Below are 21,907 nucleotides of genomic sequence, written 5' to 3' on the forward strand. Positions count from 1 at the left end.
GGGTCCCTCGGTGGGGTGACCCCAGAGTGTTCCCTATCCCTCTGTCCCTTCCGCGGGGTGCCCCGTCCCTCCCCCCCCAGGGAGTGCCCCCCAGCATGTGCCCCATCCCTCTGTGTCCCCTGTGGGGTGTCCCCCCACATGCAACCCATCCCTCTGTGTCCCCTGTGGGGTGTCCCCCCACATGCAACCCATCCCTCTGTGTCCCCTGTGGGGTGCCCCATCCCTCTATCCCCGCCGTGGGGTGCAGCTGGCAGCGGGGCACAGGACCCAGGGTCACCCCCGGGTGCCCGAGGTACAGAGGGGGGAACCCCTGGGGGGCAGACCCCCCCCCCATTCCACCACCACACCTGGATCCACAGGGATCATCACATTGGTCCGGGGGTGGGGAACCCCAGCGAGGGAGCCCCTGAGCCCCGAGCCTGCCGCCGCCACCGGGAGGGACCTCGCCGGTCCCCAAGGTGCAACATCGGTTGAAATCCCCCTGAATAAACAGCAAATAATCGATGGTACCGATAAGTCACCCGGAGGGAGGGGACAAATCCCCCCCACCCCCCCGAGGTTTGGCCCCAGCGGGGGGGCAGGGGGAACACCTGGCACAGAAGTTTTCTGCTCAACTTTTTGGCAGGATTTTTTTTGGCTCCTTGGGGGGGAGATTTTGAGATTTCTTTTTTCCCCTTTGAGGGGTGGGCACTGAAAAATTGGAAGGTTAAAAAATTCATTAAATCCCCACTCCTCAGCTGAAAGCAGCTTTCCAGGGACAAACAGCCCAAAAAAAAACCCCACCACCCCCAAATCCTGCAGCCTTTTTGGTTGCCAGCAAAATACCCAAAACCTCCCAAAAGCAGAAACCCTGACAAAAATGAAACTGGGTTTGTGTTGCCGTTGATTTTTTTTTTTTTCGCAGGAATGCGAAATCGCTTCCCACCCCGCTCCTGCCTCGAAATGAAACAAAAAATGTAAGATGGGGCGGGGGGGGGGGCGAGCAGCGCGGATGCGCTGTTTGTATTTGATCCACGTCTCGTTAATTATGCGCCTTTCGCATATTTAGCGACTGGGATTTTCAAACGCGGGCGCTGTAACGATGCTCTGGCTTCCCAAAAATCTCCCTCCCGGCTGGCAGTGAGGGGGGGGGGGGCACTGCCCCATCCTCCTGGGCACCCCTTGTGCCCGGTCCCAGGCTGGCATCACCACCGGCCCTGGCTCGTCACCCTCAGCTCCTCTCCTCGCCCTCTCCGGCACGCTCCTCGCCTGCCTGCCTGTGCCATTCAGCCTCTCGCCCCCAAAAAAAGAGGCGGCGGAAGAGCCTTGTGCCAGGTGCGTGGGATGCGGGTGGCACCAGTGACGCGGGAGAGGGGACAGCATCCCACCAGCACCGCAACCCAGCCGCCACAGCCCGGCCGCAGTGATGCCGGCAACGCCGCCCAGCTTACGACATCTCCTCACCTGGGTGGGCTTCACCCAGGGAGTTTCATTTGCCCTTTTTTTTGCTATTTTTAAGGACCCAAATGTGCCCCAACGCTCCTGATGCCACCATGAGCTGCAGGGCACTGCCGTCCCCCTTGCGAAGGCAGGGCCTCCAGCGACTGCACCTGGAGTTTGCCACCCACCAAATGTCCTCTCCTGGCCGCAGCAGGATTTCAGTGCTCAGCATACGTGGAAAACTCATGTGAATGAAAATTGCCTTTACTGAGGGCTGAAGTCTCTCTAAGAGAGGGGAAACTGAGGCACGGAGCCAAGCAGGGACTCGCTCACAGTGGCAGCAGCAAAGCTGGGGCTCCAGCCCAGCGCTGCCCAGCAAATCTCCAGGCTCCCCAGCGTCCGCGAGTTGGTTCCCACTGCCCGACACCCAGTGCTCCAGCCCTGGGGAGGACGTGGTCCCCCAGTGCCCCCAAACTGGCACATCCCCATGGCACGGGGACAAGGGCGTCCTCCTGGGGATGCAGCCTGTGATCCTCTGTCCTGCTACTGGACCCTTATCCCTTGGCATGCTGGGGGCTGTGGGGGACAAGGGGATGGGGAGGGAGAGCAAAGGGGACAGGGATGGAGGATGAGAGGGATGGAGAGTGAGGGGGCTGGGGATGGAGGATGACAAGGATGAGGATGGAGGGCAAATGGGACAGGGATGGAGGATGACAGGGCAGGGGATGCAAGATGAGGGGGACGGGGATGGAGGGTGAGGGGGACAAGGATGGAGGGTGAGGGGGACAGGGTTGGAGGATGACAGGGCCGGGGATGAAGGGCGAGGGGGACAGGAATGGAGGATGACAGGGATGGGGATGGAAGGCAAGGGGGACAGGAATGGAGGGTGAGGGGAATAGGGGGATGGAGTGTGGCTGGGTCAGGGGTGGAAGGCAAGGGGGGCAGGATACAGCGCAAGGTAGATGGGGGATGGAGGCCACAGGGGACAGGGATGGAAGGCACAGGGGACAGGGACGGATAGCAAGGGGACAGGGTGGAAGGCCCACCTGCAGACAGCAGCGCTGCCTCAGGTCTCTGCCTGCCAGAACTGGTGCCAAAATCTTCCCCGCCATGTCGGGCACAAGGATCCTGCAGCGGAGTCTGTGCTGCCTCCTCCGCAGCCAGGGAGCGAACCCGGACCCCTGCCCAGCTCCAGGCAGAAGCACAGGGCCGGGAATAACTTGGGCAGGGGACACAGGACGTGGAGGTGATGCTGGGCAGCCTGACCCTGCAGCGGTGGGGGGGGTCACGCAGGTTCATGGCCCCCCCGGGTGGCAGCAGGGCACTATGGGATAGCAGCTGGAGGGCTGCCAAGGCTGCGTGAGCGGGAGACGCGTCCCAACAGCCTCCGGAGCACAAACACGCTCCAAAATACCCAACCCCAACCTGAACACTCCCCCCAGCCTGTCCGCTGCCATCCAAGTGGGTTACAGAGCTGGCAGTTGCTTGCCACCTCCTCCGCACCGGGTACAGGGCGTCTTCTGGTGCAGGGGACCCAAATCCGGCCAGACACTGTGCCGGGAGCCCCAGACCTTGGTGACTTCCCTGATTTCAGGGAGGGGGCTGGATTTCTCCAGCTACTTGGGTGGGGAAACCTGGTGGGACCTAGCACTGGGAAGCTGGACAACCTCCTCCAGATACTGTGCTGGGAGACCCCCCGCCTCAGCAAGCTAGGGTCAGGCTGGCACAAACCCCTTATTTTTTTTAAAAACCAGTTTGCTCCCTGGGCCCTGATGGTGTCAGAAATTGGAGCTTGAGCAGCTGGCATTTTTTTGGGCGCCAACCTCTGAGAGCATGCCCAGGGCACTTGGAGTCACAGCGACCCACCATCATGCTCAGCCGGCTGCCCCGGGGGCGTAGGGCTCTGCCTGTGCCCAGCCAAGCCCAGGGGACACAACACCTCCTCGTCCCCTGGCTGGGGGGACCACGGGAGTTCCCACCTTCACAGCTGCAAAAGCTTTGAGTCCCAAGAAGGGGGTGCCCCGAGCCGCACATAACCCTCCACCAGCCCCTGCCGCCCATTAATTGAGGCTCTGTCTGCGTTAATTTTTAACCCCAGCTGTCTCCCACATGGCGGGCGCTGGCCGCAGCGGCTCACACTGGCCCCGCTTCCCGGGGACGTGCCGCAGCCGCTCAGCGGCGCAGAGTCCGGCCACCCTTTCCTGGAAAGGGCTGGGCGGGGGGGACACACGAGCCCCCGCTGCCCACGGGGTCGCTGGCTGGTTCGCGTCCCTCGTGGGAGCCCAGCCTGGGTCCCCGGGGCGCTCAGGGAGGGGGACGCGGGTGCAGGGCAGGCATGTGGCGCTGGCCTTCGCAGCTGGGGGGGCCGCGGTCCGGGCTGTCCCCCGAGCTCCTCTGCAAACGGCAGCAGCCGCTGCCCGGGAATGTCCTGGCAGGAGGGACCCGGGCCTCAAAGCAAACAGACGCCGCGCCGGCGGTTGGGAGAAGGGCAGGAAGCCGTTTTCCCTCTGCCCTCTCCCACCCCGGCGCGGCAGAGCGAGGGGGGGAGCAAGGCACGGAGAGCCGTGGGGGCTGGCGAGCATCCCCCAGCCCGCGGCAAGGAGGCGAGGCAAGATGCCCACCCAAATCGGCCTTTTCTGGGGGCCGAGGAGCTGCTCACATGGTGCCAAGGGACACCACGGCCATCCGGGCGCCCCGCACACGCAGGCTTTGCCGGGAAAAGGGCGAGCAGGCGCGGCGGGTCTCTGCCACGGGGCCGAGGACCGTGTGGGCTGCCGGGCGAGCAGGCGTAGCTGCAGGCACGCCTACGTGCCAGGCGGCAGGAGAGCCACGAGGACACTCGAGCTGCAGCATTTCCACCTCCGGGGACCCTGGCAGGCATTGGGTTTTTTTTGGTTTTTTTTTTTTTTTTGAGCCGGGGATTCGCCTGGAATTCAGACGCCCACGTGGTCCAAAATAGCCTCGCTCCAACATCCGGAGCGCCCTGCAAAAGCCATCTGCCTGCGCAGGCAGGGCAGGCAGCCGCGGGGCTGGGGCACGTCGGTGCAGCTCGGATCCCTTCCTGGTGGCTCCTGCTGCCTACGTCTGCTGCTGGGGGGTTACGGAAGCGGTGCTCGAGTCCTGCCAACGAGAGAGGGACAGGCAAGTGCCATGATGCACGGCCAGGCAGGGGACACTGGTCCTGGGTCACATTAACAAGGGACCTTTCCTAGCGCCTGCAGATTTTTGGCTCACCCCAAACTGCTGCTCAGCAGCCAGGTCTGGGAAAGACACTAGCAGCATGAAAACTCCCGTTCTCAGACCGGGGTGATTGCCCTTCAGGTGGGAGCTGAAATGCAGAGCAAGCCAGACTCGGGGGAAATTATTCCCGCTCCGCTTGTGTCCTCCCATGTTTCATCTCCTGCCCAGCCCTGTGTCACCATCTCGGATCCAGCATCAGTCCCGTAGTGGGACAGGATCCTTCAGACCCGGTCCCTGGGATGAGAGGACACCTGCTTGACGTGGTCCCTCCTCACAAGCCCCCACTGCCAGGACTGCGGGGCCAGATGGGGCTTTCCAAACCGCTTCTGTCTGCAGCAGCTGTCCACCCAAACAACCAAACATAGATGGGTCAGGGCAACCGCTATTTTAAAAAAAGACGTGCAAGTTAAATGATTTCCCTGGGAAATATCAGAAGTTACTTATGGCAAGAGCTAATTTGGGCATGCTTGACTCAGGAGCCGTGGAGAAGCAACCATCGAAACTGTGCTGGCCTCCTCCTCACTGGCATGGCAGCCAGGACATCACCTGCCCAGCACACCAGCCTCCATGCTGCCTGCACCCCTGGTATTACCCATACACCTTCCCAGCAGGCAGCCTCAGCAGGCAGCAGGAATCTGGGTTCCTGAGGATGATGGCGAGTCTCATCTGAGCACGTTAGTGCTTTATTGAAGACCACAGAGAAGCAATGGCCTGGAGCTTGTAGCGTAAGACCCGGTTCACGGCAGCATCCCTCCAGACACGTTGGTGTACATGGGCCAGCAGCCAGCTATGTCCGTGGGCACAGGAGAAGGAGATGATCTCTGGATTGCCTATGCAGGGGACCAAACCCATTTTACAGGGAACCCTTTGCACCACGGCAGGGCCCAGTTTGGAGGAGCTGGCCCACCAGGAGCCCTGGGAGCAGAGCCACTTGCCAGCGAGGACACCAACCTGGGGGGGGGTGCTCTGAAGAAGTTAATCTCTCGGGAGCCCCAGAAGCATGGTAACCTCAGAGCACAGTTTAACCCTAAGGGTTATGAGGCTTTCCGTGAAAATCCCCATCGTCCATCACATCCCTGCAGAGGCAGGTTGGGTCACCCCGCTGAACGCCCAGTCTGCACCTTGTCTGGAAGCAAGAAAGGCTGAGATGGTCTGCCAGACAAAGGATGCTCTGTCACTGCCCACAGTCATGAGGCCTCTGAGGAAAGGCATGCAGTGGGTCCCTCCGCTGTGAGATCCTGCCTGGACACATTCCTCCCCGTTTCACATCCCCTCTTCCCAGCAATGCTGCTGCAGCTGAGCCTTGACCGAGACACCGTTGACAGAAGGGCCGTGGACGTGAGCCGTGCACTGCCTTTCTTGCAGAAAGGACTCTCAAACGCCACCTTCTCTGCTTGGGCTGGGCTCCTTTGCCCAGCTCCACCATCTTAGACCTGAGGAGCAAACACCCGCTGACTCTTACATGCTGGAGCAATGCCCAAACCCACCACACTCCTCTCTGCTCCCATTTACTGCCCGTAAAAGACATCAGCAGCAATGTGTGATCAATGCTATTGAAAGAAGCTGACAGATCTGACTCTATGGGTATAGGAAACTGTCCCCCCTTGATCACCTAAACACCATCCATCATCCAGGCTGATGCCACCTCTGCACTGATCTGCAGCCTGTAATGGATTGGAAGATGTCAAAAGGACCCATTATGTCCAGATGACTCTTCCTCCAGAAAGGAAGCTTAGGGGCTTAGCAATAACTGCATGTCTCACATCACACCCTTAACCACCTAAGAAACCTCCAAGATATCTCTCCTCGCTTCATCTTCAAGGGACCCTTCAACATCAGAGTTCAACTACAAGGACAGCACCAAATTCCTGGCCGAGCTGAGATGTGCAAGGGTCCCATCAAGGTCTTCTGGGAGACACCCTGTGTAGCCACCTGAAAAGCAGGAACCAGCTCTCACCCACTCTCCTGCTGTCAGAGAAGCCGCCTCTTCACCAGGAAGCCCTCTGTGACCCGGCTGGGAACACTGGTCCTTACTGGGAACGGGCCAGATGGGCTCCCAGTGCTCCCAGCCAGCTGCTCCTCCCCACCACCCCATCCCACCTTGCTGCTCTCCTCCGCTGAAGGCTTCCCTGCACTCACCCACACCCCATGCTCAGGGGGGACTTCTGCAGCCCCCCAGGAATGTCTGGTATTGAAAGCCCCAGTAGGCAGAGAAGAGCTAGGCCTGAAGCTCCAACTTGTAGCTCCATTTCTTCCGGGGCAAACACAACCCAAGAAATCACGGCAAAGAGCCAGCCTAGAGTTGGATGGGAACAGACCACCATCTCCTTACCTAGGAAGACCAACTGGACTTGTCAAGAGGAAAGAAATTCATCTACATCTCACACATATGGTCTCATCCTAATGGATATGTATGAGCATAAGGGAAGAAGAATAACCTTCTGGTTAGGCTAAGGGCTTGGCAGTTAAGATTTCGCGATGCTATTCTCAGCGCTGTCCACACCTTGCTCCAAAGCCTTGGAAAACTCTTTATCCATCCTCAGGCCTCACGTTTCCATCTGGAAATATAACATGGCCGATACCTATTTTGCGCTTGCCGCAAAGGAGAGAGGAGGGACATTTGAGATGCGTCTCCCTCCTCGGGCGACTCTTGTTTCAAGTTAAAGAGAGTGGGCAAGAGAGACGGGAAGAATAAAGAGCCACGAGGCTCCACCGGGAAAGCTCCAGCACTGTTCCTGGCATCCCAAGGCTGCCTGGAAAACTTAAACTCTGGATGGAAAGAGGGAAAACATCCTTTCCCAGCAGTCTGGGGCGGCACAACTCGTCCCCTCTAATAGCCCAGAGCGAGCTGGAGCTGTCGGAGATTGTTTTCGCCCACGTGACCCGGCCCCAGATGCTTCCTGGGCTCAACGTGTTCCAGGAGGGATGCGCTGGCATGCACCACCCGAGCCGGGGGGAGCTCCTGGGACGACCCGCTGGGCTGCCAGCCGGGCAGGAGGCAATGGACCGGTGGTGGAAACCCATCGGTTGTCAGCAAACATGCACCTAGAAGCCTGCTGCTGCCTGCTCGAGGAGGACAGTGCTCGCCACTGGGACCTGCAGCGGCCAGTGGCCTTGCCCGAGGTGCTCCAGGGGATGAGGTGCTCCAGGTATTTCGGGGGCCCACGGCACATGGCCAGGCCACGTGGGAGATTTCAACGGCTTCCCAGAGGTGGACGAGATGTCTTCCCACCAATTCCCCGTCGCTGGGAGACTTGGTGTCAAGCTGTGCCCATGCTGGGCAGCATTACCCACCTCCAGCCCAGCATGGGGGTCCCAACACTGCCCTGGAGCTCCCAGCCCCACGGTTGCTGCAGACCCGCAGGTGGACCAAGGATGTCCCTCCTCATCCTGGCTCCTCCAGCCCCCTTACTCCCCTGATCTGGTGCTGGCTGGGACCCCGTTCCCCAGATGGATGCCAGCATGGGCTCCCTCCTCCACCTCCTCCTCCCGCGGGGCATTTATGCAGGAGTCCCAGCCCTGCAAGGAGAACACAGAGCAGCCATAAATCCTTCCCTGCAGCCCAGGGCTCTGCCAAACTCTCCCTTCCACCCAAATTTATGGAAAAGCAGGTCCCTGCCAGCGAAGCACAGTACAATCGCGAGGTAGAACAGGCGGTGCTCACTGGCTGCAGAAACGGCTCCTGCAGCCTCCTCCGCTGACAGCCCTTCTCTTTTTCTTCCTCAGGCTGTCACCCTTGGTGGCCTGAGGATGGACACATCCCTGCACAGCTGAAGCACCCATAGCACAGCTTGCCTCCCCCCATCCCACTCCCCTGGGAACCCCAGGCCCCCGGGAGTATCCCAAGCCACAGGTATGGGTACAGGGTCCCGAAGCAAGGGAGACCCTCCACGGATGAGCACAGATGAGCTCAACCACCGCCTTGTGCCACCCGCTTCTGCCCTGTGCCCCCGAGGGCTGGCAGAGGGGGGATCCCAGACGTAGGTGGGGGAAGACAAAGAGTTAGGGGAGGGAGGCAAGAGCCAGAAGCTGAGCATCACCGGGGATTTCATCACGGTAGCAAAGGTCAGCCACGTGCCAGCCCTCTCCTCCGCTGTCACAGCAGAGGTAGAGCTGATGGTAGACCCGAGTATTTGCATTTCCTGATGGCTGCGTGCTGAAATTTGCAGTCTTAATGGTGCATTAATGCTGGCTCCTGCATTTCATTACTTCTGAGAGCGAGAAAAGGCTCAGAGCGAAAATAAAAATTCCCCTCAACTTGGCCGGGTGAGCCTGGCCACTGAGTGCCTGCTCCTGCCAGCCACCCGCGCACACGGTTGCAAGCCGGCCCCCGGCCACGAGCCACACATCTGCAGAACTCCCATCACAAAACGTCACGTCTTTCCTTCATTTATCCTTAACCCCGGGATGCCCCTCAGTGCAGCCCGGAGCCCACGCACGCCCCCCCCACCCAGCCACCGTCCCAGCTGGGGTCCCTGGGGACACCCTTGCAAACACAGAGGTGCTTTGGAGAGGCGACTCCTCGGCCGCCTTCCCATTTCACGTCCTGTACTGCACAGGTCAGGGAATTCAATATACTTTTTGCCCAAATCAGACTTGGCTGCTGCTGCTTTGCCGCAGCCTGGACACAAATTTCTGGGCCTGAGCTTAAGCATAAAGCACTTGGAAACCTCTCTGGCCTGAAAGCACGGGGAAGAGGGGCAGCCAAGGCTTGCGCAGGAGAGCGGGAGGGAGCAAGCGCAGCACAAGCATCAGTGCTGGAGGTGGCTGAAAGGAGGGATCAGGCAGGAGGGAACCTCCTGGATGCTCGGCATGGGCCAGAGCAAAGCTCGCCTGCTTGCCACGCTCTCTGCAACGTGCTTTTTGGGGTGAGTTCTGGGGTGTCCAGCACGCCAATGGCCAGCACCCTCTGTATCCCTCAGGACTTTGCCTCCCGCATGTGTCCAAGCCTGACCAAGGGCACACTGATGAAGTCAAATAGCCGAGGGCACATGGAGGAGAGCATCCGGGCAGGATCACAGCATCTCCTGTGGCCTTCAGATCTGCAAACCTCTGTGTCTCTACCCACTTCGACCTTGACATCCACCGTCAGCAGGGTGTGGTATGTCTCCATCCTCTCCCTTGTGTGAGACTCATGAAGGTCTCAGCCATCAACACCAGGCAAGGGCAGGAGAATTAGGCTGGCTGAATGTGACTCCACAATCGCCAATAAAACCCAACCCCATCCACAGGCTCTCCAGACCCTCCACAACCCTACTTGAAAGCGACTGGCCAGAGCTGACCCCAACACCTCCGTCTGAGCAGCCTCACACTGTTCCCCAAGCCAGGGAGGACCATTTGTCACCCTTATGGCATCTGGGGTGCATCGATGGGGCAAGGTCTGTTCCTGTATCCACCCCCACTGCTGGGTGACTTTCCCGATGCCCAGCCTGAAATTCCCACTTGCTCTCCTGAACCTGGTTTCCATCTGCATGGCCAGCCGGCAGCCCCCTCCTGCCCAGGCAGGCCTGCCCTGCCTTTCCTGGCCATAAAAACAACGGGGCAGTGGAAATATTTCGGAAACACCTTTTACAGTTCTCTAGACAGGGCTGCAGTTAACCCCTAAAGGAGCTGGCTGCCATCAGGAAAAACAATTTCATTCCAGCCAAATTATTTCACAGGAAAAGGCTGATTTTGGTGCCATTTTTAACGCAGATGACTTCAGCATCGTTCCCTTGGACTCTGCCATCTTTTCCTGTTCTCACGTTCTGCAGCGACCCGGTGCTCTGGCATTATCTGGATCAAACGTTTTCCCTCGCTCCACATTCAGCAGTTTCAGTTCCTCGGGGTTTCTCTGTCAAACTGCCCTGTTTGCTGGACTGTGGTGCTGCTCCGTCACGGCTCCGGTTCGGGAGCCCTGCTGAAACCCAGCCCCTGCAACTGCCCTCCAGCTATTTTCAAAGGCACCTACAGAACATTAGGTCACAGCGATTAAAATAGCAGATTCTGGTCCGAATCGGGGTGATGAGCACATTTTGTCCAGCCCTTGCCTAGGTCCCAAGCATCCGAGCTCCTCCCGGCCAGGAGCACCGGCACAGCTCAGAGCGGGTACACCAGCCAGCCGGCGGGTGCCGGTGCCACCCGACCGTGGGCTAGCTCATGGCACCTTTTGCTTTCAAGAGCACTTCCTCTCCACTTCAGACCCGCTTGAAAAGCCCAGCGCCCGGTCAGGATGAGACCCTCCGCAGTCAGCTGGGGACCTCCCCTGGAGTCCAGGCACAGCGGGACGGGAGGGACACAGCCCACAGTGGGGCAAACGGGAGGGTTTGGGGCTCAGACGCCCCTGGGGAGCTCCTGGTGTCCTCCTGCTCTGCACGAACCGCACAGGTGATGTCTGAGAGGGGTGAAGCCGGTAGGCTCGGCCCATCACAGCTCCTCGTGCTGCTCGGGCACCAGCGGCGCTGACCTCCAACGCGTCCCGGCCCCCTCAGCCGCTCCTGGAGACGGCAGCGCCCGGACGTGACATTCCCTTCATTTTATCTTCACACATGGGCGGTTCTCAACAAGTGCTTCACTCTGCCCGCAGCAAAGGCCAAACTCTTCCACCACCTGGCACGTAAGCTGGGACGGGGGCAACGCTGGGCTGAGAACGCACGTGTCCCACAAGCAGCCAGGATAAGGGGCACCCGGTCCTTAGCACCTGGCTCGAGCCCACCAGCACGGCCCCCAGGAAGGGACAAATGCTGCCTGGAGGTGGAAACCAGGTTCCTTCAAGCAATGCCCTGGCTGTGGGGTCAGATTTATGGGTCCAAGAACATCTGGGTCCTCATCCCAGGAGTGGTGCTTCGGTGCTGCTTTGGCCACAGCACGCTCCTGGGCCAGTCTGGGGATGGGCACAGAGACTGTCCCAGTGAGGACCCTATCTACAGGTGGCACCAGCAGGTTGTACAAGCTGCCCTGAGCTCTCCAGGCATGAATGACCTCCTGGAAGGGGACCACTGTGTGCCCTAGCAGATGCTCCACGGAGATCTGGCTGCTGACACTCGCTCCAGTTCACAGATGATCCCAAATACCCCTCTCTGATATGGTCCTGAGGAGGACATCATCTCTGTCCCCTGCTCCCCCCCCCCCAGCTAGACCATCTCCTCATGCTCACGTTGATGTCCTGGGAGCCTTTCCACTAATTGCTCCCCCTTCCTGAGGGCTCAGCATCCTCAACGGGTGCTTCAGAGGCAATCAAAAATTGCTATTTTTTGCCTCTGGGAAAATTCAGCAGCAATTCAGAAAAGAGCCTGGGATTCGGGCCATCTGCATTCGACACCAGTTACCACCATGTCACACATGGCTTGACTGAGTCCCTAAATCATCCCGTGCCTCAGTTTCCCACCTTTATAAAACTAACTTCCTTTAGTTGTCCCACTCCTTATCCTCCCTTTGCAAACCCTCTGGGGCAGAAGCTGCCTGTCTTCATGAGGACTGGCAGCATCCTTGCTGCAGAAATGAAACCTTCGGACATCCCGCTGTAGTGGGGCAATCTGTCCGCATTTGAGAAATGGTCCTACCCTCATCCAGAGTGAGGGTTGGGCTTCCCTCATTCAATTGCTTGGCACTGCAATTTGCTTTCCCCTTTTAAAAATGCACAGACTGGGGGTTTCCAGCAGCTGATTTGGGAAACGGGCTCAGCAAGGAGGCAAGGAATGGAGAGGGTATCCCCTGGGGCTCGGCTGTCCCAGGAATTAGGAGAAAAGGCACCACCACCAGCCAGGCTGGGACTGCAGGGGTGGCAGGTGCCCAGGGGGTCTGGTGGGACTGGTGGCCTTTGGTTCGTTGGGGTTATTCCCCAGCATCTCAGTCACCCAGGAATCCAGGAGAGGGTTTGCAAGGCACTGAGTCGCTCCAGGCCTTCAAAAAAACCCAGTATTTCCCCTGGTGGATCTGTGCCTTTATAAATGGCAGGGCCAGATGATGTGAGGACAGCCTCTGTAGCCCTCATGAATGCTGCTTCCAGTTTCATTTCCTTCCCTTTCCTCTCCAGCCTCGGCTGAAAACCATCTCCTCCCACCTCCTCCGTGGCCCCTTCCAGCGCCCACAGCTCATGGAGCCTGGACACACGGTTTCTCAGAGAGCCCCTGTAGCAAGGGCAGAGCGAGACGATGGGTGCTCAGGGTTCATGGGAGCTGCCTGAGGTTGCTCATACTGCTCAGCTTCCAAAGGGACACCAGGCACGAAAGGACCTCCACGCCCAAGAGAGCATCTCCCATTTCTTCCCCTGCACCTGTATGAGGTGAGGGGGAGATGCCAGGGCTCTGCATGACGGGCAGCACCCCCCCCATCAGGAGTCCCAGGGCAGGATGCCCAAACAAGCGGTGTGGACTTTGCACCCTGTAGCCGGGCTCACTGCTAGCTCCAGGCTCAGGAGCCCTGGCCCCGTTGGACCTCATGTTGCTTCCCCAAAATTCCATACACACACACTTTGGAAAGGGCAAAGGTCTCAACTCCAGCTGAGACACAGGGAGGTTTGGCATGTCCTGATGGGATGTGTCAGGGAAGATGGGAAATCGTCTGCCCTCCCTGAAACTGGGAGCAAAGTGGGGAACCACCCCCTAAATTTGGTGAATCCCAGAGCTCACCTCCCATCGCTGGTGGTCTGAGACCTGGAGCCCCCACAGGGAGGGATCAGCAGGTTTCCATGGCAAGGGTCTTCCCCGCAGCAAAGCCTTCCTTTCCCAGAAGCCGATCTCCAAGGGCACCAGTGGCCTGTCCCCACTGTAGGGACATCCCGGCTGCGTGGGGAGAGGCAGAGGCAGAGTCCCCTGTCCCCTGTGGAACAGGGATGGAGGAACCGGCAGAGTTGCCATGGAGATTTTCTCCCTAGCAGATGCTCTGGGCAGGTGCAAGAAGAGGCTCTGCCCCCCTCGCTGTGCGGCACAATGCCAGCCGGATCCTGCAGAAACAGGAAGCCTCTGCAACCGCCCGCCTGCCAGCCCAACGGCCACCACCACTGCCACCACTGCCACCGGCCTCCCGGTGAGCGGGCGGGGGCTGCCGGGCCCCCCCGCCGGCCTCGGTGTAGGGAAACTGAGTCACCTGCCAAAGCTACCCCAAGGTCCCGGCTTCACCTCCCCTGGCCGCAGCCACGTGTGATGATGGCACATCTGGGGTGCTCCGACCCACCCTTGGGACCCGCCAGCCCTCCTCGCTGTCTGCTTTGGCTGTCACCCATTGCCTTCTCGCTGAGAAGACTGGGTGCGCACAGCACTTACCCAATAGACTATATGATCTATAGGGTTCCCCCTGCGCTGCCACAGTGTTGGCATGGTCCCTCACGGGCCATCAACCTAAGCCAGCCTCTCCAGCCTGCCCCCAGGACTGGAGGGGCACTGCTGGCCTCGGGGAGCGGCATGGGGCATCCCAGCAGGAGATGGGTGATGCCAGCCCAGGGTTGAGGTCCATCGGTGGGGGCAGGTGCTCCACGGCTCTGAACCCATCCTGGGAGCCCCCAGATTCCCACCTTTCCTGCTGCTCCCAACACTTCTCCCTGTCCCTCCAGCTACTCACTGCTCCTTAAAACCATCCTCTGAAGTTCTCAGTGCGGCAGCATTAGATACTCAAAAGTCCTCCTTCCCCGGCTTTGTCACAAAGGATGCCTCGAAAAACGCATCACCGGTGCTCTCATCTTAACATACAGTTGAAGCACAGCTCCTCCAGTGGGACTTTTATTAGGAGCTTATTTCAAATCAGGCTCTGGCCAGCCTTGTTTTTCAACTGTTTGCGTTGCCGGTTGTAAAGCGGTTGAGGCGAGCAGCAGGAGGGTTTCGAAAGCGTTACCCACACAATCAAAAGCTGCTCTATTAAGTCAGCGGCGAGCGTTTCCGTGGTAAGCTAAAGTCGCCGGTTTGTGTACCTAGCGCAAAGGCTGCGTTTCAAAACATGCTCGGGTCGCTCTCCCGCTTGCGCCGAGAACCGAGGAGGAGATAATGGAGGCAGTGTTTGGACATATTTCGGCGCTATCGCGGAAATAACGCAAGCCGGCAATCCTCCTGCAGCTGCACGACAGCCACGGCACCCTACCGGCGCCACGGGCACTTGGGGGGGACCGCTGGGATAAAGCCAGGCAAAGCCTCCGGCTCCGCGGGTCGGTCCCCTTCCCAAAATCCCAAAGGAATTAAGGGTGGTGGGGTACTGCTGAGCCCGTCCTGGCAGCCCAGGGACGGCAGACCTGTTGCTGCTGCACCCAGTTAACCATGGGCAGTGGGTGGCACTTGCACCCTTAGGACAGGCTCTTGGGGTGGCAGCGCTGGGCAGGTGCAGGAGCAGTCCCTCACGGGTGCTAAGGGGACAGAGCTGCGGTGTTGGTGTCCTTGGGGGCACACGTGCACCTTCCCAGGGGTCTGCTGGCACAGGGAGCAAGTGTGAAGGGCAGCAGGGTAGGCACCTGGCACAGTGTCACAGTGGGTGACGGGGTGGGGTGCTGGGGTGGGACTGGAGGAGGGGAGTGCAGCGTGGGAGTAGTGGTGTAGGGTGTTGGTGTAGGGTGATGCTGCGGGATGGTGGTGCAGTGTACGGCAGCAGTGTGGTGCCTGGTGCAGCAGTGCCCACTGTGATGCCCGCTGCGGTGCAGCACCCAGTGCGACGCGGTGGTTATGCCCGGTGTGGTTACACTTGGTGCAGCGCAGCCTGGTGCAGTGCCTACCGCAGTAATGCCCAGTGTGGTACCCGGTGCCATGGTACCCGGTGCCATGGTGCCCGGTGCAGTGCCCGGTGTGGCAATACCCAGTGTGGTGCTCAGCACGGCACTGCCCAGTTTGGTGCTGGTGTGCTGCCGCCTGGCACTGTGCCTGGGTTCAGTGCCCGGTTTGGTGCCTGGTGGGGCAGTACCCGGTTTGGTGCTGCCACGGTGCTGCCCAGCACGGTGCCCGGTTAGGTTTTGTGCCTGGTTAAGTGTCTGGTCCGGTGCTGCCTGGTTCAGTGCCAGCATGGTTCTGCCTGATGGGGTGCCTGGCTGGGTGCCTGGCAGGATGCTGCCCAGCCCGATGCCCTGTTCAGTGCCTGCTTCAGCAGTGCCAGGTTCGGCGCCCGGTTCGGTGCGCGGCCCAGCGCCGCCTGCTGCAGCGCCTGGTTCTTTGCCTGGTTTGATGCCCGATTTGGTGCCCGGTGCAGTATGCGGTGCAGCAGCGCCCGGTACAGCGCTGCCCAGCCCGGTGCCCACTTCTTTGCCTGGTTCCGTACCCGCTTCAGTGCCCACTGCAGCAGTGCCTGGTCCGACACCCGGTTCTGTGCCTGGTTCCGCGCCTGCTCCGGTGCCCGGTTGTTTGCCCAGTCTGGTACCCAGTCGGCTACCCGGTGCCAGGCCCAGCCCGGTGCCCTCTTGGGTGCCCGCCTGAGCGCCCGGCGCCGTGCCCAGCCCGGTGCCCGCTTGGGTGCCCGGCCGTCGGCCGCCCGCTCCTCCGCTGCCGGCCCGGCGGTGCGGCTCCGCGGCGCGGCGCGGTCCAGGCCGGTTCTTCGGGGCAGCGCGGCGCGGGCGGCGCGCCAGGCGGGGTGTGCGGTGCCACCGGCGGGGCTCCCCGGGCCGCCGCCGCCGCCGCCGCCTGACATTGGCTGGAAAGTGGAGCAGCGCGGCGGGGACGGTCGATGCGGATCGATCGCGGCGCGGGCGGCACCGCGGCGCGGCACCCCGGTTCCCCCCCCCCCCCCCCCCCCCCCGGTGTCGTCGTCCCGTCCCCCCTCCGTCCCCCCTCCCGTCCCCCCCGGTGTCCCCGCTCGGCATCGCCCCGCAGCCCGCCGGGGGCTCCCCGGGGCGCGCCCGCCCGCATCCTTCCCCCGGCGCCCCCGCGGAAGGGACCGCCCGAAGGGCGCGGGGGGGGGGGCGGTCAGCGGGAAGCCGCCCCGCCGCCCGCGGGGATGCGCGGCCCCCGGGACCGGGCGGGGGAGGAACGGCAAGAGCCCAGCCCCGGGGATGTCCTGCCAGGCCCGGGAGGACCCGCCTGGGCGGCGGGGGGGGGCTGGGAGGGGAGGGAGGGGGCACACGGGCCCCCGGGACTACGGGAGCCGGCAGCGGGTTTTGCTGGGGCGATGCTGCCCCGTCACTGTGTCCTTGTGTCCCAGTGGGACGCGGACAGATGGGATCAGCCCCGTACCCCAAACCCAGCCTGGGCCACCCCCATGTCCTCCCAGGTCCTCCCTCCGGCAGAAGGCACCGGTTGGGATATTTGGCTTGGGGGTCTCTCCCTCCCCCAATTCACAGAGCCGTTTCAGATGCGGCAGCAGGATCTGGCCCTCCCGCTGGTCTCCTTCCATAACCCTGGGCCTCGCAGCTCCTCGCAGGTGTCTCCACCGCCAGGTACAAATAGCTCCACGACCGGCCACCAGCGCTGGGACAAGGACCGGAGCAGTTGTGCCCATGCAGACCCCCACGCTCGCCCCAACCCTGCCAGCTCTGAGCATCTGCCGTCCCCAGAGCTGGCGAGGGCTTCGCTCCGGCTGCTGCTTTCAGGCTGCTGCACAGGGGACGTTGCCCAAAGTTTCCTTCCTGGCAGCAGGGAAACCTTTTTTAATATAGGAAACCAAAGAGGCTGGCTCACAGTGCACATGCGCCACGGCCAGCGCAGCCCAGCTCACCGCTTGCAACCGCCCGGGAGGGATGGCTGTGTCTCTGCCCTTTATCTTTCCCAGCCAGTGCCGGATTTGCAAGGCCACGAACACGGCGGCGGTGTAAAACGACAGCGTCGGACATCGTAGCAGCATCTCCCTGTCTGCCTCGGGGTGGGGGGATGCACTGAAATCGTGCGGTGCAGGATGACGGTTGTCCCCCAGCGCTGGAGCAGGGAGAGCTACTTTTTCCGAGAGTGCCTTTAATTAATGGCAGAAGGAGCTGACGGGGTGGCTCGGCAGTGCTTAGGAAGGCTTTTAGCCAGGGAGATGGCAGTTCCCCACGGACACCTCCTCCCCTGCGCAGGCAGCCCCTGGCCACTGCCTGATCTGAAGTCACTGGGTGATGGCAGGACCAAAGTTTCACCAGGTTTTGCTCTTGTTTTACAGTGATTTTAATAATAATGCTGAAGGATCCTCTTGCAGCAGGCACCCTGGGGGAGACTGATCATCCGCTGGATGGGGTGGGGCGGGGGGCCGGGGGAGGCGGCATTTGAAATCAAGGGACTGAACACACTTGGGAAGAAAGAAAAAAATCTGCTGAATAAAATGATAAATCACATTCCTGGGTTGGGTCTCCTTCACTTTTTGCCCCCGTGGCATTAACAGGCAAGCTGGGGAGGAAGTCACACCGTATCTACAGCGCTTTGCATTAGGGGGGGCATAGGCCCATCTTCCCCTAATTTTTTTTTTTAAAAAAGGAAGAGAAAAATCCCTTTATTTGGCAACTCCTGTATGAATCAGGTTAGAATTTCACAGCTATTTAACACCTGGTTACAGCTGTTGCAGCAGAACCGATGATACTCCATGTTCCCCCGCTTCACATCACGGGATCTTGCCCCTTCCCACAGGCAGGGATGAGCCTTATTTATTTCTCCTTTATCAGGCAGGGATTTAAGGCAGGAGGGGCTTTGCAGGACTTTGGCAGGGGGGTTCCCCTGGCCCTGCCCGGCATGGTGAAGCCCCAGCTCTCCCCCCAGCTCGCACCCAGTGCCGCCACTAACCCCGTCCAGCTGCCATTACGGTCGGGTGGGAATCGACTCAAGTCCTTAAACCCCAAGAGTTAATCAAAGTGCTTTGAATATGTAAATGCTGAGTATTGTTTATCATTGCCTAGAGCTGATACAGCAGTTTTCCTGCTCAAAGCCCCGTTCAGATGGTAGCTCATGAAAATTCACAACAGCCTCGCAAATAGGTGATGGGTATTATTACCCCCTGTCTTCCAAATGAGCAAACGGAGGAAGAGCCATCGAGTGATGTTCCCTGTGGCAGCAGGAATCAGCGACGGAGGCCGGTGCAGTGCTCGGGAGGAGATGGTGGTCTGCCCCGCCGGGTGTAAATCAGCGCTCTCCCCTCCACCGCTTGCCTCATTTCCTCCGGCCGAACATTTGTCCCTCGCTGCCCAACCTCCAGACGGCGTTTGGTAATGCAGCCAGCGATAGCTGGGTGTGATGCTCGCTTAAATATACACACTGCAGGCTTCGGGCAGATAAATCTGCGCAGGCAAAATGCAATTTTCCATGAGGCTCTTCTGCAAGGCCTCCAGCAACAAGCGCTCTATAAATTAATAAAACAACACACTTGACCAGGAACATGTAGCATATGCGGGGGTCCAGAGGAGTGAGGGCAAGCGAGAGGACCGCACAGCCCGCGGGGAGCCCGATGCCTGCGGAGGTGGATCACTGAGTTGGCAGGGGTCCCCGGGCACCTGCACCCTTGGCAGGCAGGGCAGGGGCAGGCAGCCCCAGGGCTGGCTTTCTGCCCTCGCCGGGATGGAGGGGTAAGGCATGGACTCCCCCATTACTCAGCTCCCCCCAGTAAGGGCACTGTAGAGGGGACCATGGGGCTGGAGACCTCAGCTCACTTCAAACCCATCGGTATCGCTGGGGTTCATCCCACAGTGCTTCCCACCAGGTTCCCGCAGGTCAAGTCGTTGACGCCAACGCCTGGAAGAATTTTTGCCGTCAACCCGAGCCGGGGGCCTCTGCGGCTGAGAAGATGCCCCAGTTTTGGGTTCCCCTTGTGCAGGGCAGCCGACCCTGGAGGTCCAGGGCAGCCTCCTGCATCATGAGCTGTGCCTGCAGCAGAGCTGCCAACCTCAGGGGAGGCTGGGGGACAGCTGGGAGCAGGACGTGTCTCAGCCAGCCAAATTTAATCCTCCTACGTTAGCAAGGCTTAAAATAGGCTCCCTGCAGCATCGATGAGGGTGGTGGAGTTGGCCTACTCCAGCCCTCCCAAGTATTTTGGGGAAGCAGGGATGGCTGTATTGCAGACAAGCACAGCTGGGAGAAACTGCGCCGTGCTGCTAGGATGTCCTTTGCTGAAGCCATCCAGGGAATTAAACACACCTTGTGGCAGCTTCCCCCCTCTAACCTCCCACCAACATGGGCTCCTTCTCTCAGGGTGCCACCTCCTCCCTTGCCGTTCCTCCGCAGCCCTCTCCCGCTGTCTCCTGTGGTTGGAGGATTCCCGCCCCGGCTCATTTTTCCCTGCACCTCATTGAAACGATCCCTTTTGGTCAAGCCCAGCTCACGGTTCGGTCTCAGTCCACCCACCATTGGCTGCTGCCCCCAGGAGTTGCCGTCCTGAGAAATGGTTGCCCATGTCGTGACCCCGCTCATGGCATTTCAGCGGCTCTTGGGGGTAGCTGCCCTGGGGGACCGGCTCCTCCGTGGGCAGAAAGCCACACAGGTGGGAGGTGGCAGGGTCCTGCTCCTTGTGGTGGAAGGAAAGAGAACCCCTTGACGCAAGGCAGATGTGGTGACACACTCAAGGAGCCGAGCTGGCAACTCTGAAGACAAAGGTATTACCAAGCGGTCATCTTGTACAGGGACTCTCTCCATGTCCCAGGCATGCTGGATGTCTTCTCAGTGCTGGATGTCTTAACGCAAAATGCAAGCCCCTGGACCGCTGCAGGGCCAGCTCCAGCTGTTGACCACCATCCCATGGTGAGGAGCACCCAAGCTTCCCTGGGCTTCTGGCTTTGCTTCCAAAGCAGCCAGAGAGACGCTCCTTAGGCAGAGCTGAGATTCTTTTGGTTACCAGCAAGCAGGCTGTGCTTCCTCAGAGGTGCTCCCGTCCCCTCGGGAATGGGTATCAGCACTCATGGGCCAATGGAGGAGTCTGTCATTGGCCATCGCTTTCAATCAGGGAAACAGCTGGTGCTGAACAGGAGGGAGGGATGGACAGGTGGATGTATGTGGATGTATAGAAGAGCAGATCGAGATCAGCAATGTGCCCCCCTCCATGGGACATACACATATCATCCCAGCACGTACCCAATGGTCTGGAAGAGATCTCCCGCTGCAGCCCTGCAGAGGTGGAGCTCTGCCCCCCCAAGCCAGAAGGTCCGTCGGGAGCCAGGATCCAAGCCCAGAAGGTCTGAAAATGCTGGAGTGGGATCCTGTTCCCTTGGGCAGGTTCCAGCACCTCCCTGGGCAGGGCAGGACGGTGGCTCCAGAAGAAAGGGCTCCTGCCTGCACCTCGCCCCCAGGACCCCACCCTGGGCTGTGGAGGGATGCAGGGGCTTAGTCTATGTGTTGGTGGCTCCTGGGGACCAAGCTCCAGTGGGGTTTGTGGGCTACTGGGAGAGTCCTGCTCCTAGCCCGGTGGCTGCATTGGCAATGCCCGTGGTCACCGGTGGAGCTCGGTCACCGGAGCTTGGTCCAGCCCCGAGGGCTCTGCCTTCCTCCTGCCCAGCTCCCTGCCTGGACGCTGCCTTTCCATCCCCTCCTGGGCCAGAAGCTCCCCTCGGGCTCTGCCCTCCCTGCCTTGCCCCACTCCTGCCTTCCCACGGCGCCCAGAGCCCAGGGATTTAAAGAAGCCGTTTTCCTGTTTCTCCTTCCTCTGTGCAGACTCTGTGGGCCCACGCACCAGCTGGGCCCCCCACCATGCTACTCCCACCGCCCCTGCTGTGCTCCTGCCTGCACAGCCTGTGTGGCTGCCTGACGCCTTCCTGGCTTCACCTGGCGGGGCCGAGCCATGCTCGGGAAGGCAGCGAGCACCGGAGAGGTGGGAGAAGCCTCATCTCCCTTTTTGGTGGAGCCCCCCGTGAGCTGCCTCTCTTCCCAGTGAGCCACCTGTGAACCTGCAGGACCATCACTACTGTGGGCATCCCCCCCACCCGGGGCATCGCGCATCCCCCCGGGGCATCCTCTCTGGAGCATCCAGCTCAGCTGATGCTGAGCTGAGCCCCCCTGCCCTGGGCTTTCCCTTGGCTCTTTGCAGGAGCAAAAATTCCTCAGGGAAGGGTGCAGGGGCAGATCCCCGTGTTCTCCTGAGCTTTGCTGGGCTACCCCAGCCAGCCAAGCAGCAAGCCAGGAGCATCATGGGGTTGCCTCCCAGCCCGTAGACACCCCGGTGCTTGCCACTTTGCAAGGCCTTGCTTTTTCCTCCACATCCCCGAAGGAGGCTTCTAGACTGTTAAACTCGTTACTCACACGCAACCCAATTGCACCCGCTCACGTGTGCATCCATCTCCACCGGGACACCACAGTCCTGCGGCAGCAGCAGAGAAGACCTGCCTACGCTGCTCTGTCTGCTCGGTGTCTCCGGTGTCGCTGAGTGGACACGGCTGGCTCTAAAAGAAAACAAAAAACCCAATAAAAGCCCCTGATTGTGC

The 21,907-nt window shown here is 60.4% G+C and overlaps 1 long non-coding RNA gene across 1 annotated transcript; it reads right to left on the minus strand.

Moving 5' to 3' along the window:
- Positions 1-1,667: 1,667 nt before the first annotated feature.
- LOC115334276 lies at positions 1,668-2,674 on the minus strand. The gene is made up of 2 exons (XR_003921079.2): positions 2,466-2,674; positions 1,668-1,995 (listed from the first exon to the last, which is right to left on the minus strand). It is a non-coding gene; the product is annotated as an uncharacterized LOC115334276 (long non-coding RNA).
- Between the last annotated feature and the right edge of the window lie 19,233 nt (positions 2,675-21,907).

Source organism: Aquila chrysaetos, chromosome 22 (genome assembly GCF_900496995.4).
Source record: "Aquila chrysaetos chrysaetos chromosome 22, bAquChr1.4, whole genome shotgun sequence".
In the NCBI taxonomy this organism is placed as follows: Eukaryota; Metazoa; Chordata; class Aves; order Accipitriformes; family Accipitridae; genus Aquila; species Aquila chrysaetos.